The sequence below is a fragment of the Siphateles boraxobius genome, unplaced genomic scaffold (assembly GCF_051911475.1).
Source record: "Siphateles boraxobius isolate OS27281-9 unplaced genomic scaffold, OSU_SipBor_1 77, whole genome shotgun sequence".
Lineage (NCBI taxonomy): Eukaryota > Metazoa > Chordata > Actinopteri > Cypriniformes > Leuciscidae > Siphateles > Siphateles boraxobius.
Window position 1 is genome coordinate 325,001 of NW_027509205.1, and position 15,000 is coordinate 340,000.

At 37.9% G+C, this 15,000-nt stretch overlaps 5 non-coding genes and 1 pseudogene across 5 annotated transcripts; all 6 read right to left on the reverse strand.

The window, feature by feature from the left end:
- Nucleotides 1–5,714: 5,714 nt before the first annotated feature.
- Nucleotides 5,715–5,833, reverse strand: LOC143727850 (5S ribosomal RNA). The gene has a single exon (XR_013199834.1). It is a non-coding gene; the product is annotated as a 5S ribosomal RNA (ribosomal RNA).
- A 374-nt stretch (nucleotides 5,834–6,207) lies between these two features.
- LOC143726457 (5S ribosomal RNA) lies at nucleotides 6,208–6,317 on the reverse strand (annotated as a pseudogene).
- Nucleotides 6,318–6,691: 374 nt separating this feature from the next.
- On the reverse strand, nucleotides 6,692–6,810 carry LOC143727851 (5S ribosomal RNA). The gene has a single exon (XR_013199835.1). It is a non-coding gene; the product is annotated as a 5S ribosomal RNA (ribosomal RNA).
- Nucleotides 6,811–12,948: 6,138 nt separating this feature from the next.
- On the reverse strand, nucleotides 12,949–13,067 carry LOC143726148 (5S ribosomal RNA). The gene has a single exon (XR_013198403.1). It is a non-coding gene; the product is annotated as a 5S ribosomal RNA (ribosomal RNA).
- Nucleotides 13,068–13,630: 563 nt separating this feature from the next.
- Nucleotides 13,631–13,749, reverse strand: LOC143726149 (5S ribosomal RNA). The gene has a single exon (XR_013198404.1). It is a non-coding gene; the product is annotated as a 5S ribosomal RNA (ribosomal RNA).
- A 973-nt stretch (nucleotides 13,750–14,722) lies between these two features.
- LOC143726150 (5S ribosomal RNA) lies at nucleotides 14,723–14,841 on the reverse strand. Its single transcript, XR_013198405.1, has one exon. It is a non-coding gene; the product is annotated as a 5S ribosomal RNA (ribosomal RNA).
- Nucleotides 14,842–15,000: the final 159 nt, after the last annotated feature.

Genomic DNA, 15,000 nt, shown 5'->3' on the forward strand with positions numbered 1-15,000 from the left:
CTGGCTCTTGATATATTAGCTTGCTTGTATTTACAAAAAACTCTTTCACCTCTTTCTCACCATATTTACAAAGCAACTCAACATCTCTTTTTGTTATTGATTTAAATAAATCTTTAATTTTAACCTTCCTCCCCTCAAAATGTGCGTAGTTTCTTCTCAGAACTACTGCCAGTCTGGCATGACTTAAAACAAAATTGATTAGGCAATTGTCCATTTTCTTTTTCTTTTTCTCTAAGATCCCAAACAAAAACATTTTATCCCATTCCTCTTCTGATTCGACTTCCACACCCCAGTTTTCTAATAACAATTTTCTCAGGTAGTCAAAAAAATCAACCAACGCCTCACATCTCAAAAAATAATGTAAAAAACTCTCATGGCCATTATTACACACGTCACACATCACATTTACCTCATTGTTAATTTTATTTAACACCACATTTGTGTAGATTCTGTTATGTCTTATCAAAAAATCATTATTTTCACACTCTATACTGTTATATTTTAGATTTAGATTCGACCATATTTTTTCCACTTCCAAATTATCAAATACCCTCTTCCACACTTTCTCTGCTGCTGGCTCTTTTCTAACATCAACAATTAGCCTCCTATATACATTTTTAACACTCAAGGTTTTGATTTGATATTTCTTTTCATCATCATCTATATACATCTCTGGCATACATTGTTCTCTTTTGGATATACATTCATTTTCAATCATATTTGTCCATTGTGTGGGTATACTTGATTTAATCTTTTCATATATTTTGTTCACTTTCTCTCTGTTCTCCATTCCCTCCAAATCACACACAGAGTCATAAATGCAGTTGCTTCTGAGGAATCCTGGAATGACTTCATATATAATGTCTTTTACCTGTTTTATGCCTCCCTCTATAAATCTAGGTTCATATAACGTTTTATTTTTATGTTTAAACTTTTCATTTAGAAACAGGGGTAGATTTTTAATCATATGTATATCTTCACACTCATACTCTATCTTAGGTAGAAACTGCCTCCATGCCTCTAATACCTCCCGATATATTTCTGGTATTCCTCCTGTCATAGATTGCTTAAAGCCCATGTACCAACCATTTTCTCCTATTCCTCCTACATCATCAATATATTTTCTTAAGAATTCCTTCCACCCGTAATCCCATCTACCTGTCATATATTTTATCACCGTTTTTATTCTCATTGCATTTCTTTTTATTTCTAGGTCCATCAAGTTTAATCCTCCTTCCCATCTCTTTCCCACCAATGTTTTCTGTGCTATTTTCACCCCTTTTCCCTCCCATATAAAATCACACACAATTTTATTCAACTCATTCATCACCCACCCTGGCATTTCAATTACACTCATTACATATACACATACTGATAACAACAGACCATTTACTACAATTACTTTCCCATTTAATTTTAATTTCCTCCCTTTCCATGCAGCGCATACTGTTCTTATTTTGTTAATCACCCCGGTCCAAGTTACATCTCTTGCCTCTTTGCTTTCTACCCCTAAATATACTCCTAATACTTTCATATATTTTTCCTCTACTTTTACCCCTACCTCTACTCTCCCAACCTCTCCTATGTACATTAACTCTGATTTCTCCCTATTTATTTTTGCCCCTGATGCCTTCCCATACTTCTCTACTATCTCTAGAACTCTTTTTAAACTATTTCCTTCCCTCACTGTGATTGTGGTGTCATCCGCATATTGATTTATAATACATTTTCCTCCATACGGCAAATCAATACCAACTATCCTTTCATCTCTCTTAATTAATGTGGCTAGAGGCTCTACTGAGATGGCATACAGTAATGCAGACAGGGGACATCCCTGTCTCACGGACCTCCCCACCTCAAACTTATCTGTTAACACTCCATTTATCTTTACACAGCTCTTTGCCCTCTCATATAGTTTCCTCACCCATCCCACCATTTTTACCCCAAATCCAAACTTTTCTAATACTCTGAATAGGTATTCATGTTCTACCCTATCAAATGCTTTGTTCCAATCTATCCCTATTACTATTCCTCCTTTCCTATCTCGTTTCAAATACTCTATCACATCTCTTACTGTCGCTATCGTGTCCGCTATATCCCTGCCTGGTATGCTATAGCTCTGTGTTGGTTGCACTATATCTCCAATCACTCTTTTCACTCTGTTAGCCAAAACCTTAGTTAATATCTTGTAGTCAACATTTAGCAAACTGATTGGTCTGTAATTCCCTATATCTAACCTATTCCCTTTCTTATAAACTAAGGCTATCACTCCCTCTACCATCCTATTTTGCACTATCCCTGTTCTTTCTATCCCTCTGAATACTTCTACTAATATTGGTGCTACCTCTTCCTTATATACTTTATACCACTCTATACCTATCCCATCACTTCCCGGACTTTTTCCGCTCCTTAACCCCCCTATTGCCTCTAACACTTCTGCCTCTTCTATTCCCCTATCACACCAGTCTCCATCTTCCTTACTTAGAACATTCTCTACGCTTTCTAGCACGTCATCTACACTTTTCTCATCTACTCCACCTCTTTTATATAACTCTTCATAAAATCCCTGCACTCTCTCCAAAATCTCTACATAATCTTTTGTTGCCTTACCCTCTTTTGTATTTATTTCGTTAATGTATGTTTTACTTTGTCTCCTTTTCTCAAGACCCAAAAAATACCCTGTACATTTTTCACCTTCTAATGCATATTTTGCTTTGCTCCTTAAAATCGCTCCTCTACATTTCTCTCTCTCATATTTCTCTAGTGCCGTTTTAATCTCTATATATTTTTCCATACTATATCCTTCTTCATCTTCTGCTTTATCTAACTCTTCTCTTAATTTTTCTTTCAACATCCTTTCTTCCTTTATCTTTTTCCTCCTTCTTTTCATGCTATATTTTATGCTTATTGATTTGATTTGGTCCTTCATTAGCTCCCATCTCTCTCCTATTCTATCATCTGCTTCGCCATTCATTTTATACTCATCTATCTTCTCGTTTTCCCTATTTAATAAATCCTTCATCTGCATTTCATATTCTCCCTCCTCTATATATCCCGCATTCAATATCCACATCCCTCCTCCTACCTCATCATTCCCTATCTTGATTTTGAACCTGACACCATCGTGATCACTTAAACTATTTTCTTGATGCCTTATCCCGTCTATATACCTAATTATTTCTTCCTTTGCTAACACTAAATCTATTCTACTCTGTTTCAATATCCCTTCCCTTAACTGTTTCCTAGTGAATTCTCTTTTTTCTGGATTTTCATATCTCCACACATCTATTAATCCCTTGTCCCTTATTACCTCCATCAACATTCCCCTCGACTTCTCCCATCTAAATTTTACTCCCTTACCAACATCTAATCTACTGCATTTTATATTGAAGTCTCCCACTATAATACATTTTCCAACAACTAACCCTTTTAACTCTTCTATAATTTCCCTCCTGTCTAATTCTATATTTGGAACATATATATTTATTAATCTAAAGTCTATATCTCTATACCTAAATTCGACAATCAAAATCCTTCCCCTCTTATCTTTGTATACTTCTTTTATATTTTCTAGCCTATCCTTTTTTAATTAATATTGCCACACCTCTTGCATTCCTAGCTCCGTTATTGTAATATATGTCCCCCCTCCACTCTTCTCTCATCTCCCTTACCTTATCCTCTTCCCAATTTGTTTCTTGTATACAAATAATATCGCTCCTAAATGTAAATAGTAATTCTTTCATCTTCATTTTATCTCTTAACCCGTTTACATTTATTGATGTTACAGTGACCATGAGAGCAAACCAGAAAACATATATAATGAGATAAAACATTTAAACAAATATCACATACCCGATCGTGGTTCTTTTGTCTGTTCAGTCTGTTCTCCATCCGTCTCAGACTTTCTCTTTGCACTCAGTCTTTTGATCTTTGCTTTCAGTCCTTCTTTTTCTTCATCTCTCTTTTTTCCGGCCTTACTTTCTCTGAATTGTGGTACTGTCCCTTTCCTTTCCTCTTCTTCGCTTCTTTCCCCTTCAATGTTTTCTCTTTTCCTCTCTTCCACCTCCTCCTCCTCCTCCTCCTCCTCGCCTTCGCTCTCTCCCGATTGTTCCATCCCTTCCTCTCGATCATCCTCTTCACTGGAACTTTCAGCTCTATCTCGCCATTCCATTTTGTTTCTTTCTTCACATCCCACAGCTCCGTCCGTCCCTTGCATTTCCACATCATCAGTTGTCTTCTTACCTTGTTCCTCTGTCAGAATATTGTTTCTTCTTTCATTTTCTTCTTGTCCATCCATCCGCTCTCTCTCTGTTCTCATCTGTTCTTCACAATCTCTGGCATACTCTTGCCACATTTAAAGCACTTAAATTCAGGGCACTCTCTGAATATGTGCCCTGGCTTGATACAAAGTCTGCAAACGCGCACTTGCCTATCATGAATGACTCGAAAATATTCTGTGCCCCTCAGAGTCTCAAATTTTGTAGAGTATGGAAGCGAACATACCTGCTCTGTAAAGCGAACTTTTAGGAACCTTGTTCCATCCACAGTATCCGTTCCAGGCCATACCCGACGTTTAATTGATGAAAGTGGTTTTACTCCCCACTCTTCCAGTTTGGAGAGTATCTTCTCATCCTCCAAATACACCGGCAAGTTGATGAAGGAAACCACCATATCATTATTGATGATATCCCTGGCATGCACCATTACTCCTTGTATCCTCACTCCATCCATTAGTTTCTCTTTCCCTTCATTGTTCTTCATTGTGAGTTCATAGATCTTTTCACCTCTCACTCTGCAACCGATCACCTCTCCACACTCCTTCTTTACTCCCTTCAATAGATCCATCATAGAGATTTTCTCCGTTCCTTCAACCTCCACCTCCACAGTTAGCTCCTTGCTGTATTTCTCTCTCAAATCCCTGTGCATTTCTCTGTTGTTTTCATCTCTTTCTTTCCGCGCTTCTGTTGTAGCTTTACTTGCCTCTTGCTGTTTTGGGATCTCTTTGTCTTCTCCTTTCATTTTCTCTCTCTCTTCTATCTTCCTGCTGGTACTTTTACTCATCATTGCTTTCTCTTTTTCTTTGTTTGCAGCCATAAGGTTCTTCTCCAGCATGGGACAATCAAAACCAAAAGGTCCCCCAAACAGCTTAAGCTGTTGGGGGCAGTTATCAGGATTAAACCTGACTTTCCAAAACAATTTTTTAACTACAAAACTAAAAATCCAATAAATAAAATAACCAGAAAATAATTATTTTTAAACAAACACTGCTTAGCTTTTTCTTTGCCGCCTCACACTCTGGACTGTACCACTATGCGTGACCAAGGTGGTATGGCCGTAAGCGAAAACTGCTGCCAAAATTGGGCTATTTAAAAGGTTAGACCATTAGTGAAGAAAACTAAGAACAACTTTTGAAAAAACTCAAACTCTTTCATGCTTTCTGAAGAATCTCAGAGACTTTTTAAGGGTTTTTGAAGAAGCTCAGGGACTCTTTTTTTTTTTTCTTAAAAAAGCTTACAACACCTAGTAATCCCATGCGGCCTCCCATCCAAGTACTAACCAGGCCTTATTTAAAAGCTTAGACCATTAGTGAAGAAGACTAAGAAGAACTTTTGAAAAAACTCAAACTCTTTCATGCTTTCTGAAGAATCTCAGAGACTTTTTAAGGCTTTTTGAAGAAGCTCAGGCACTCTTTTTTTTTTTTTTTTTTTTTTAAAAGCTTACAGCACCTGGTATTCCCAGGCGGTCTCCCATCCAAGTACTAACCAGGCCCGACCCTGCTTAGCTTCCGAGATCAGACGAGATCGGGCGTGCCCAAGGTGGTATGGCCGTAAGCGAAAACTGCTGCCAAAATTGGGCTATTTAAAAGGTTAGACCATTAGTGAAGAAAACTAAGAACAACTTTTGAAAAAACTCAAACTCTTTCATGCTTTCTGAAGAATCTCAGAGACTTTTTAAGGGTTTTTGAAGAAGCTCAGGGACTCTTTTTTTTTTTTCTTAAAAAAGCTTACAACACCTAGTAATCCCATGCGGCCTCCCATCCAAGTACTAACCAGGCCTTATTTAAAAGCTTAGACCATTAGTGAAGAAGACTAAGAAGAACTTTTGAAAAAACTCAAACTCTTTCATGCTTTCTGAAGAATCTCAGAGACTTTTTAAGGCTTTTTGAAGAAGCTCAGGCACTCTTTTTTTTTTTTTTTTTTTTTTAAAAGCTTACAGCACCTGGTATTCCCAGGCGGTCTCCCATCCAAGTACTAACCAGGCCCGACCCTGCTTAGCTTCCGAGATCAGACGAGATCGGGCGTGGTATGGCCGTAAGCGAAAACTGCTGCCAAAATTGGGCTATTTAAAAGGTTAGACCATTAGTGAAGAAAACTAAGAACAACTTTTGAAAAAACTCAAACTCTTTCATGCTTTCTGAAGAATCTCAGAGACTTTTTAAGGGTTTTTGAAGAAGCTCAGGGACTCTTTTTTTTTTTTCTTAAAAAAGCTTACAACACCTAGTAATCCCATGCGGCCTCCCATCCAAGTACTAACCAGGCCTTATTTAAAAGCTTAGACCATTAGTGAAGAAGACTAAGAAGAACTTTTGAAAAAACTCAAACTCTTTCATGCTTTCTGAAGAATCTCAGAGACTTTTTAAGGCTTTTTGAAGAAGCTCAGGCACTCTTTTTTTTTTTTTTTTTTTTTTTAAAGCTTACAGCACCTGGTATTCCCAGGCGGTCTCCCATCCAAGTACTAACCAGGCCCGACCCTGCTTAGCTTCCGAGATCAGACGAGATCGGGCGTGCCCAAGGTGGTATGGCCGTAAGCGAAAACTGCTGCCAAAATTGGGCTATTTAAAAGGTTAGACCATTAGTGAAGAAGACTAAGAAGAACTTTTGAAAAAACTCAAACTCTTTCATGCTTTCTGAAGAATCTCAGAGACTTTTTAAGGCTTTTTGAAGCTCAGGCACTCTTTTTTTTTTTTTTAAAAGCTTACAGCACCTGGTATTCCCAGGCGGTCTCCCATCCAAGTACTAACCAGGCCCGACCCTGCTTAGCTTCCGAGATCAGACGAGATCGGGCGTGCCTTTTTTTTTTTTTTTTTTATTATCGAAAAGTACAAAAATAATATTTACAAAACAACAATTCCTCAAAATCAAACCTTCATACCTATAACATTTTCAATCAGGCATCAAACACATACGTCTTTAGAAACAAACTACAAGCCTTTCAAAAAAAAAAAAAAAACTAAAACAAAGTATAACATCAACATTTTACCCAACCCATCAAAATTCATATTAATCAAACTTCATACATAACCCTTTTCTCTCTTCTATACTAATCAGCTCATTCCCTTCCACAAACGCCATTTCAAATTCCTCTTTTGGTAAATATTTCCACATCAAATACACATTTTCCCTTAAAATTGATTTGAACATTGTCATTACATCCACTTTTTTCTTTTCGTAATATGCCATATTCCTCCTCACCCATATCGCATATCTTGCATTACTTAATACTATGTTCCATAAATTCACCTTCCTATCCTTTTTATTCACATTTATCCCAAACAAGAACAACTTTCTCCATTCATCCCCTGTCTCATCTTTTCCCAATCCTTTTTTCACCAACGCTTTAATTTTTGTATGAAATGCTTCCAGTTCTTTACAGTCAAAAAAAATGTGCATCAATGTTTCTGGCTCTATCCCACATACATCACATTCTCTTTTTACATTTCTGTTCATTTGGTGAATCACCACCTTTGTATAGACTCTGTTATGTCTTAATTTAAAGTCCAGGTTTTCACAGTTCAGTCCATTATATTTCACATTTAAATTAGTCCAGATCACCTTTACATTCATTCCAGGGAATACCCTTGGCCACACTACCTCCGATGCAGGCGTCTTGATTTCCTTTTTCACCAACATCTTATAGACTGTTTTCACACTTAACTGACACAGAAACCTTTTTTCTTTTTTATCCATAACATACATTTCAGGGAACCCCCAATCTCCTACTTTCACAGTCTCTCTCTCAATCTTTTGCACCCACCTTTCCGGAATGCTTGTTTTAATGTTTTCACATTCACAGTCCACTTTAGATTTCTCAATTTCATCATCCCATCCCACCACACAATCATATACAGCCCTATTTGGCAAAAAACCTGTAACATACTCATATGCCATGTCTTTCACCTTTCTCACTCCCGCTCTCATAAACAATTTATTATACAGCGTTTTCCCTCCCCTCTTAATTTTTGTGTTCAGAAACAACGGCTGGTTAAGCACCTGATTTATGTTATCACATTCATAATCCACTTTATCCAAAAATTCAGCCCAGGCACTAAAAACCTCTTGATAAAACAATGGCATTTTTGCAGTCATAGGTTTTTTAAAGGCCATAAACAATCCTTCTTCACCACATCCTCCACCCTCATTTAAAAAACTCCTCATATACCCCTTCCACCCATACTCTACTTTGTCACACACATACTTTTTTATTGTTTTAACTCTTATTGCCTTCCTCTTTACCTCTAAGTCTACCATCCTCAGACCTCCCTCCTTATAATCAGCAATCAATGTTTTTGTTGATATCTTAATACCTTTACCTCCCCAGACAAAAGCAATCACAGCCTCCTTTATCTCATTCAAGACCCAGTCCGGCAAATCAATTGCTCCCATCACATAATTACACTTCGTAAATATTAATGAATTTGCCACAACCACTTTTCCTCTTAATCTCAGATCTCTTAACCTCCAAAAATTTAGCACTTGTTTAATTTTGTTTAAAACTCCTGTCCATGTAGCATCTCTAGCCTCTTTCGCATTCCCCCCTACACACACTCCTAAAATCTTTAAATAATCTTTTGTTATTTTAAAAGGAACATCTAACCCTTCTAAATCTACCCCTCCTCCTAAACTCATTATTTCTGACTTGTCAACATTTATCTTAGCACCTGAGGCTTTTCCATACATTTCCATCTGCATTTTTATTCTCCTCACACTCTCCATATCCCTGACTGTAAAGGTTGTATCATCCGCATACTGGTGAATTACACTTACTCCCCCGTAAGGTATTTGAATACCTCTTATGCCTTTATCCCTTTTAATCAGAGAAGCCAGTGGCTCCGCTATTATTGAATATAACAAAGCTGATAATGGGCACCCTTGTCTAACTGACCTTTCTAAAGGAAAGGAATCAGTTAAAACCCCATTAATTTTAACACAGCTTCTAGCATTTTCATATATTAACTTTATCCACTTTCTTATTTTATCTCCGAAACCATATTTTGCCAATGTCTGTTCAATAAAACTATGCTCTACCCTATCAAATGCTTTGTTTAAATCCACTGATAAAACCAACCCCCCCTTCCCATCTTTCCACATGCTATCTACTACATCTCTTATTGTACATATAGTATCCACAATATCTCTCCCCTTTATACTATATGCCTGACTTGGTGCCACAATACTCCCTACCACCTGCTTCATTCTATTCGCTATAACTTTTGTTAAAATTTTATAATCCGAATTCAATAAACTCAAAGGCCTATAATTTTCCAGCTTCATCGGGCTCCCTTTATTCTTATATAAGATTGTTATCATTCCTAAACACATAGATTTCGGCATTTCCGACCTCTCTTCCATATCTTTATACACCTTTAGCAGCAATGGTGCTAAGGTGTCTATAAAAGTTTTGTAAAACTCATGAGTTAAACCATCCGAACCCGGGCTTTTATTCTTTTTTGTCTGATTTATAGCACATTTTATTTCTTCAATCCCTATATCCCCCTCACACATACTCTTCTCATCTTCACCTAACTTCACATTCACAGCACTCAAAACTTCATCCACACACTCTTGCTTTACACCCTCTTTCTTAAATAATTCCCTATAAAAACCCTCCACTTCTTCTAATATCCCCACAAAATCATTAACTTTATCACCATTCTTATTTTCCAACTCTACTATCTGCTTTCTACTCTGCTTTTTATTTTCTAAATTGAGGAAGAATTTTGTACTCCTTTCTCCCTCCAAAGCATATTGAGCTCTACTCCTTATTATTACTCCTTTACTTTTCTCTTTCTCATACTCTTCTAATTCTGTTTTTAACTTCAAATAGCTTTCCTCACCATACCCTGGACTGTTTTCTATTTTTTCCGCTTCCAAATTTAATGCATTTTCTAATGCATCTGCTTTACTTCTCCTCATAAAATTCCTTTGTTTTGAATACCTAATAGTTCTTTTTTTTATTTTCTCTTTCATTCCCTCCCACCACTCACATACATTTTCCTCAAACAACGGGTTCTGCATCTCATAATTTATACATTTAAGAATATTTTCTTTATACGCTTCTTCCTTTAACAAATTAGCATTTAAACACCACACTCCACCTCCCTTCTCCTCCCCAATTACACCCACCTTAACTGTCATCACAGCATGATCACTTAAGCTAACAAACTTATACTTCACATTTTTAACATATTTTAACATTTCTCTTTTTGTCAAACACAAATCTATACGACTCTGTTTTAAGCTCCCCAGCACCATTTGTCTTCTCGAAAATTCTCTCCTATATGGATTATCTTCCCTCCACACATCCACTATATCCTCATTCCGCATCCACTCCATTAAAATTTTTCTTGACCCATCAGATTTAAAATTGGCAGTGCTACAAGCATCCAGCCTCGTGCACCACACATTGAAATCACCAACCACTATACACCTCCCTTTATATATTTTCTTCATTTCATTAAAGACTTCTTTTCTGTCCACCTCTATATTTGGTGCATACATGTTTATAATCCTAAACAGTTCATTGCAAAACAAAAACTCAAGTCCTAACAATCTCCCACTTCCATCCTTATATATCTGTTTCACATTTTGTACACTGTCTTTTTTTATCAGCATAGCCACTCCACAGGCTTTTATATTTCCATTACTCACATAAATTTCTCCCTCCCATCTCTTTTTTATATTATCCATTAAGTCCCCTGTCCAGTGTGTCTCTTGTAAGCATATCACATCTGCTTTTAATAGTCTCTTTACCTTCTCGAACTTGTTGAGGTCTCTTAACCCATTACAGTTCAGACACACTATGTGCATAATACCCCACATAGTAATAATCAAAAGTTTTAAAAGATTTATACCCATTCAAATTAAACCGTGCTCTTACTTTCTGCATCATGCGTTTCTGCTATTTTCTTCTTTCTTTTCTTTGTCATACTCTTCTCCTCACTCAGGTCCATATCCTCCTCCACGCTTGACACAGGATTCTCTGGCATTTCTTTCTCCTTTCTTCCCCCCTCGTTCTTCTTCACTCTTTTTTCCTCACAATGCTTTCCTCCTTGACTTTTGACATCGTCTCCTTCTTCACTACCACTTTCTTCCATCTTTCCTTCTCCATCTTCACACACCAGACCTCGAGGAACCATCTCTTTACTTATTGCGTCCCCTCTCTTCACTCCATCTCTCATCCTCCGTCCCGAGCGCCTCTCCTCTTGGCTGCTCCTACTCTCCATGTCCTCCGTTCTTTCCGCTCCCTCTTCCTCTGCCCCAGAGCTTTGACCGACGTCTCCTTCTGCGCTTCCATCCTCACCTCCTTCTCTTTCCTCCACCTCATACCGATCTGATATATTCTCCTCATTGCACTCCTCTTCCATCACTGTCGGCGTTTCACACATGCATCGTCCTGGCCGCAATCCACACTCGCCACAATTCTCTTCTTTGCACTCTCTTGCATAATGTCCTTGTGTGCCACATCTGAAACACCTAAAATTCGGGCAGTCTCTAACAACATGCCCCGGTTGTATGCAGAGACGGCAAACCTTCACTTGTCTATCATGTATAACTCTAAAATGTTCTGTGCCGCCAAGAGTCTCAAATTTTGTCGAATAAGGCAACGATTTCACTTCATTATTGAACTTCACTTTCAAAAACCTTGTCCCATCCGCAATGTCCGTTCCCGGCCACACTCTCCTCTTGATTTTAGATGCCGCTGTTACTCCCCATTCATTTAGCTTGTTCAGAATTTCTTCATCTAAAATGTACATGGGCAGTCCTAAAAAAGAAACAACCACCTCCATGCAATCCACCTCTTTTACCATCACCCGGCTGTTTCTGATCTTCAAGCCATCTAGAATTTTTTCCTTTGCCTTCGCATCCTCCATCGTCAACTCGTACTCCTTTGGAGTTTTATATCTGCATCCAATAACTCCTCCGCATTCTTCCTTCACTCTCTTCAAAAGTTCCATCATTGTGATTCTTTCTTCACCCTCTATCTCCACCAGCACCGTCAGCTCCTTGCCATAGTTGCGCTCTTCACTTCTCATGCTCCACATGCTTCGACCTCTTCCCGTCTCCTTTTGTCCATCCATTTCTCCTTTTCTGCTTCTGGAAGTATCTATCCCCAAACAGCAAAAGCTGTTTGAGGATTAAATTACTCCAAAATGCACGCTCTCCTTTCAAACACTTGGTCTTAATAGTTTGAAAAAAAAGAAATCCTTCGTCCGACCCAAACAAACACACTCACTTCTCACTACTTCACTCGCAATACCACTTCCTGTCTCCACCAGAGGGCGTGATCAAGGTGGTATGGCCGTAAACGAAAACTGCTGCCAAAATTGGGCTATTTAAAAGGTTAGACCATTAGTGAAGAAAACTAAGAACAACTTTTGAAAAAACTCAAACTCTTTCATGCTTTCTGAAGAATCTCAGAGACTTTTTAAGGCTTTTTGAAGAAGCTCAGGGACTCTTTTTTTTTTTCTTAAAAAAGCTTACAACACCTAGTATTCCCATGCGGCCTCCCATCCAAGTACTAACCAGGCCTTATTTAAAAGCTTAGACCATTAGTGAAGAAAACTAAGAACAACTTTTGAAAAAACTCAAACTCTTTCATGCTTTCTGAAGAATCTCAGAGACTTTTTAAGGCTTTTTGAAGCTCAGGCACTCTTTTTTTTTTTTTAAAAGCTTACAGCACCTGGTATTCCCAGGCGGTCTCCCATCCAAGTACTAACCAGGCCCGACCCTGCTTAGCTTCCGAGATCAGACGAGATCGGGCGTGCCCAAGGTGGTATGGCCGTAAGCGAAAACTGCTGCCAAAATTGGGCTATTTAAAAGGTTAGACCATTAGTGAAGAAAACTAAGAACAACTTTTGAAAAAACTCAAACTCTTTCATGCTTTCTGAAGAATCTCAGAGACTTTTTAAGGGTTTTTGAAGAAGCTCAGGGACTCTTTTTTTTTTCTTAAAAAAGCTTACAACACCTAGTATTCCCATGCGGCCTCCCATCCAAGTACTAACCAGGCCTTATTTAAAAGCTTAGACCATTAGTGAAGAAGACTAAGAAGAACTTTTGAAAAAACTCAAACTCTTTCATGCTTTCTGAAGAATCTCAGAGACTTTTTAAGGCTTTTTGAAGAAGCTCAGGGACTCTTTTTTTTTTTTCTTAAAAAAGCTTACAACACCTAGTATTCCCATGCGGTCTCCCATCCAAGTACTAACCAGGCCTTATTTAAAAGCTTAGACCATAAGTGAAGAAGACTAAGAAGAACTTTTGAAAAAACTCAAACTCTTTCATGCTTTCTGAAGAATCTCAGAGACTTTTTAAGGCTTTTTGAAGCTCAGGCACTCTTTTTTTTTTTTTAAAAAAGCTTACAGCACCTGGTATTCCCAGGCGGTCTCCCATCCAAGTACTAACCAGGCCCGACCCTGCTTAGCTTCCGAGATCAGACGAGATCGGGCGTGCCCAAGGTGGTATGGCCGTAAGCGAAAACTGCTGCCAAAATTGGGCTATTTAAAAGGTTAGACCATTAGTGAAGAAAACTAAGAACAACTTTTGAAAAAACTCAAACTCTTTCATGCTTTCTGAAGAATCTCAGAGACTTTTTAAGGCTTTTTGAAAAAGCTCAGGGACTCTTTTTTTTTTTTCTTAAAAAAGCTTACAACACCTAGTATTCCCATGCGGCCTCCCATCCAAGTACTAACCAGGCCTTATTTAAAGGCTTAGACCATTAGTGAAGAAGACTAAGAAGAACTTTTGAAAAAACTCAAACTCTTTCATGCTTTCTGAAGAATCTCAGAGACTTTTTAAGGCTTTTTGAAGAAGCTCAGGGACTCTTTTTTTTTTTCTTAAAAAAGCTTACAACACCTAGTATTCCCATGCGGCCTCCCATCCAAGTACTAACCAGGCCTTATTTAAAAGCTTAGACCATTAGTGAAGAAGACTAAGAAGAACTTTTGAAAAAACTCAAACTCTTTCATGCTTTCTGAAGAATCTCAGAGACTTTTTAAGGCTTTTTGAAGAAGCTCAGGGACTCTTTTTTTTTTTTCTTAAAAAAGCTTACAACACCTAGTATTCCCATGCGGCCTCCCATCCAAGTACTAACCAGGCCTTATTTAAAAGCTTAGACCATTAGTGAAGAAGACTAAGAAGAACTTTTGAAAAAACTCAAACTCTTTCATGCTTTCTGAAGAATCTCAGAGACTTTTTAAGGCTTTTTGAAGAAGCTCAGGGACTCTTTTTTTTTTTTCTTAAAAAAGCTTACAACACCTAGTATTCCCATGCGGCCTCCCATCCAAGTACTAACCAGGCCTTATTTAAAAGCTTAGACCATTAGTGAAGAAGACTAAGAAGAACTTTTGAAAAAACTCAAACTCTTTCATGCTTTCTGAAGAATCTCAGAGACTTTTTAAGGCTTTTTGAAGCTCAGGCACTCTTTATTTTTATTTTTTATTTTTAAAAGCTTACAGCACCTGGTATTCCCAGGCGGTCTCCCATCCAAGTACTAACCAGGCCCGACCCTGCTTAGCTTCCGAGATCAGACGAGATCGGGCGTGCCCAAGGTGGTATGGCCGTAAGCAAAAACTGCTGCCAAAATTGGGCTATTTAAAAGGTTAGACCATTAGTGAAGAAAACTAAGAACAACTTTTGAAAAAACTCAAACTCTTTCATGCTTTCTGAAGAATCTCAGAGACTTTTTAAGGCTTTTTGAAGAAGCTCAGGGACTCTTTTTTTTTTT